The sequence below is a fragment of the Triturus cristatus genome, chromosome 7 (assembly GCF_964204655.1).
Source record: "Triturus cristatus chromosome 7, aTriCri1.1, whole genome shotgun sequence".
NCBI classification, from domain to species: Eukaryota; Metazoa; Chordata; class Amphibia; order Caudata; family Salamandridae; genus Triturus; species Triturus cristatus.
This window is the reverse complement of record NC_140590.1, coordinates 280,180,136-280,185,145: the sequence shown is the minus strand read 5'-3', so window position 1 is coordinate 280,185,145 and position 5,010 is coordinate 280,180,136.

Below are 5,010 nucleotides of genomic sequence, written 5' to 3'. Positions count from 1 at the left end.
AACAATAAACCCAACTCGCCCCTCCCTGCAACCCTGCTGGGTGAGACCCCAACCTCCCACCTCCCAAACATGCAGAGTGCCTGTCGGCCAAACAGTGTAGAAAGAAACATTTGAGAGGAGCCGTGAGCTAGCCTCTAGTATGAAGTACTATCTGTCTGCTAACGAATCTTGTCAAGCCCATACAAGGTAGTACAGAAGCCTCTCTACTCAATAAACCACAGAGGCAGTCCGTCCATACATATAGAAAAAGAAAAGGCGAGAAGGCCATACGTTGCGGGAGTCTGTTTAGCCTCACTGGTCCCTGTTGCAAGTGGGCCTCTTTCTCACAACATCACTCCCAGACCCCAATATATGCCCCTCCACGTTTACATCAAGGAATAGAACAGCTCCATTGGTACGAAGAGTGCCCTACAGGTCACTTATCTGTTCGCTGTCCCTGCGCCTGGACACCGGATGTCCGTTCCGCCTCTTGCTCAGTCCCGCCGTGGCCATTTTCTGCCGCCGGTCGATTATTCCCTCCTTTGCGACAAACAGTACGTCATCCCTCCAGCCAGTCGCTAGCTTCTGCTGGTGAGTCGAAGAAATATGTTTTCCCCTTGTCCATTATTTTGAGTCTGGCTGAGAAAAGCATTATGTATGTCACATTTTGTTCCCGGAGAGCTCTTTTAACGCGTCAAAAGATCGCCTCTGGCGCTAAACGTGAAGCGTAAAGTACGGGAAAGAACAGATGGTGGCATTCTCGAGCCGGAGGTCGCCATGCATACATGCTGCATGTAGGATAGCATCGCTATTCCTGAAATTCAGGATGCGGGCTATGATTGTGCGCAGGGGCGCCCCAGAGGGAGGCCTGCCCCCCAAAGCCCTGTGTGCACTTTCTACTGAAAAGAAGTTTGACAAGCGTTTGGACTTCAGGTGGTTTAAAATCAGATCTTCCAGGAACAGGTCCATGGACTGTCCCTCTGGTACCCCCACGACGCGAATGTTGTTGCGCCGGGCCCTTCCTTCCTGGTCTTCGAGCCGGGCGTAAGTGTCTGACTGGTTCTTGGTGAGAATAGCAACCTGGTCTTCGAGACGTTTAGTTTTAGACTGTAAGCCCCCAATTCCCGCCTCCACCATGGACACCTTCTTAGAGATTTTCCGTGGGTCTGCGCGCAGGAGATTCACCTCCTACATGATGGAGTTGAGCTTCGGCTCCAGGGTGCCCTTCAACTCTCATCGCCTTCATGATATCTTTCAAAGAGGGGTGCGGGGTCTGGTCGTCCGATTCCTCCTGCGGACCCCCTCCTGTCGCATCCTTGTCGCGACCCATTGCCACTGTATATTTATCGATGTGGTTAGCCTGTCCAGGCCCCATTACTTTGTTTCGACTCATGGCCCAATCTGCGGGCTGTCAGCAATGATTCTCTGTAGTCGCGGGTGCTTCCTTAGCAGCCTGCACGCCTAGGTACCCACTTCAGCCTCTCAGGAGTGGCTCTCACCATCACCGGTGTCACTTGAGAGCCACGGGTCCCACACTTCTCGCAGGCCTAGTGTGTCGCCGTCCAACGTCCTCAGGGTCGCACGATGCTGTAAGGGGTCCACCTCCCGATAACCCCTTGGTCTGGTATATGTATATGACAGACACAGAAGGGTGATCAGGCGAGGGAAGGAAAGGAAGGGGACTGCGGGGAGGGAGACCTGAAAGAGAAATAACAAGGCGCTATGGTTAGGACAATCCCTATACTCCTGTACACAATGTTTCCCCTACTTCCCCTGCTGTACCTGTAAAAGAAAGAAAGCACTCCTGAACTGGGAGACCTGGATAGCCGGGGATCAGGGCAGTTCGTGAACCTACAGAAATGACACTGTTTAGCCGATGAATACCCTTATCGGTAATTCCCCTCCACACTGGTCCACTCCCTGAACAAACGGACCTACCACAAATCATGGATCTCGGGTATAACAGGGGGGGGGGAGGACGTATGCCAGAAGTCACCTCTCCGCCCCTGTTAGAATACAAATAAACAAATGAGGTGCAGCGAAGCTTGTGAACCTGTTAGTTGCCTGCAACTCCTTTCACAGATTCAGCACACCCCTTGCGCTACTCCCATGCTTCTGGGGTAGAGCGTACTAGGATATGAGATGATTTCACAAATGTCTCAGGGGAACGTCCAAACCACACCAGCAGGTGTGCCCACCACCGCACCACTGGAATGCTTCCCACTGTCTGTGAGGAACTAGGTACGGCTCAGCGCTTTAGAGTTGCCAGCTCGCGCTAATGAATAAACTCTAGAGAAATGGCTCACAGTACGGGCGATTCCGCAATGCCTAGGGGAGGCTTCCAACGGAACCGCAGAGGTACCGTTACTAAACTCAGTTCTTAGAAAGGACATGTGAAACAAAACGGCAGTGCGAAACAAAGTCAGCGAGGAGTCAAGTTTGGTGCTGAGCACCCCTACCAGAACGCCACACTCGTCCGCACTCGAACCTGGAAACCAAAATAACCGGCACCCGCTTGATGCCGGATGTTCCTTTTTCTTCGTCTTCGCGCCGTGCGCGATGACGTCAGAGCGTCACCCCGCAATGCGCGCCGGGACATGTAGTTCCTTCACTCCCGTCTACTACAGGTATGTCGTCCACGGGCTGTCAGTGCTCTACGGTGCGCCACAACAGTACATCCCTCCCCCGAAGAGCACTGACATAAGCACGCTTTCGTGGGATGTTTCTTGTGGAACAGGGCAACGAGTTTAGGGGCGTGGACCTGGGAGGCAGGTTCCCAAGAGTTCTCTTCCTCCCCGTATCCCTCCCATGCTAGGAGATACCACAACCTGTTGCGGTAGATCTTGGAGTCAAGGACACCCCTCACTTCGTACTCCGCCTCGCTATGTACCACCACTGGTGCAGGCTTACGGGTGGGCCCCACCACAGCGGGCTTCACTAGGGATACATGAAATGTAGGATAGATTCTTAACGTTGAAGGCAGGGAATGTTTCACAACCACAGGGTTTACCAACTTAATCACCCGATATGGGCCGATGAATTTGGGATTAAAAACGCTAAAGCGCTTAAAACTTATGTTTCTTGTGGACAACCACACGTAGTCTCCCACTTTATAGACAGGCCCTGACCTCCTATGCCTGTCCGCGGATGCCTTGTAGTTGCGCTTCGCGGCCCTCTGTTTGCTCTTGGCTACCTGTAAGTTTGCCTGTATGCGTTCTATCCTACTCTGCGCCTCAGGTACCTTTGTAACATGTGCTGGGTTTAGGAAGGGTGAAAACCAAGGATGGAACCCATAAGAGCAATAAAAAGGTGTAAGTTTGGTGGACGTGTGCGAAGCGCTGTTATAGGCTACCTCCGCTAACCATAGTAAATCCACCCACTCGTTGTTAGAAGCGCTGGAGTAAACCCGAAGGTATTGCTTGAGGGTTTGGTTAACCCGTTCGGTTTGTCCATCCGTCTGCGGGTGGAAGCTGGTGGATATGTTGGATTCAATTCCCAAGGCTGAACACCAGGCCTTCCAGAAATGGGCTGTGAACTGGCCGCCTCTATCGGAGACAATCTTCCTTGGCAATCCATGTAAGCGTACCACGTTCTCCAAGAGCAAGTGCGCTAACTGCCCTGATGAGGGCAGAGCTTTACAAGCGTCGAAGTGCGCCATCTTCGTTAAATAATCCACCACCACCGTGATCACCGTACATCCCTTATCTCGAGGCATGCCCACAATAAAGTCTACCGAGATGTTCTCCCAAGGGAGGTCGGGAGTGGGAAGAGGTTGCAACAGTCCTGTTTGTTTGGTATGAGATGTCTTCATTTGACTGCAAACTCTGTATTCCTGGACCCATGTGACCACATCTTTCCGCACCGAAGGCCACCAGAACTGTCTCAGGATCCTGTCAAGTGTTTTCTCCCTGCCGTTGTGACCGGCACTGGGCAGGTGATGGCACCACTTGAACGCTTGCAGCCTTAATGATCTGATGGGGAGGAGCAGTTGTTTTCCTCGTATTGGTAGACCCTGTACCAGTTTCCAATCAGGATTATCTTTCAGCCAGTTCTTCCATTTTGGTGTTCGAACGTTCTGTAATATACTCCTTAAGAACGGATCCGTGCACGTCGCCCCTATCACATGTTCTGGGCTGATAATGGCTCCTTTAGGAACAGCTGAGGTGATGTTCTGGGATGCTTGCCGGGACAATGCATCTGCTTTCTTGTTTTCCTTTCCGGGTCTGTAAGTGACAAGAAAGTTGTATCCTGCAAAAAAGAGTGTCCACCTTAGTTGACGGGGTGTGAGGTGTCTGGCTGCAGTCATAAACTGTAAATTTCTGTGGTCCGTGTAGACCGTAACCACATGTCTGGCGCCCATCAAGTGATGCCTCCATTCACTGAAGGCATCCTTGATGGCGAGCAGCTCCTTTTCTGCAATGTTGTAGTTGCATTCAGCGGGGTTCAATTTTCGGGACATATAAGCCACCGGATGTAAACGTCCTGTCTCGCAATGTCTTTGGGACAAAACCGCTCCTACCGCTGTGTCAGAAGCGTCTGCCTCCACGATGAATGGGTATTCAGGGTGAGCATGAGCCAACACCGGGGCCGTTGAAAAGGCCTCCTTTAGCTCTTCGAAACCTTTTTGGGCTCTTGCAGTCCACTGAAACGTCGACTGCTTACGCAGTAATTGCGTGAGAGGGGTTGCCACATCCGAGAAGCGGTCGATAAAACGACGATAAAAATTAGCAAACCCCAGGAAACACTGCACATCCCTAAGGTTACGTGGTGTTGGCCAATCCTTTTCTGCCAATACCTTCCTTTCCGACATCTCCTGGCCCCAAGGGGTGAGGTTTACTCCTAGGAATTCCACCGATGTTACCCCAAACTCACATTTACTGATCTTGCAAAATAAGTGATGGCGTCGCAGGGTTTGAAGAATGGTCTTAACGTGTTGTGTATGGTCTCGGGTGTCCGTAGAGTAGATCAAGATGTCGTCTATGTATACTATGACGAAGTGGTCAAGGTATTCGCGAAGGACATCATTTAAGA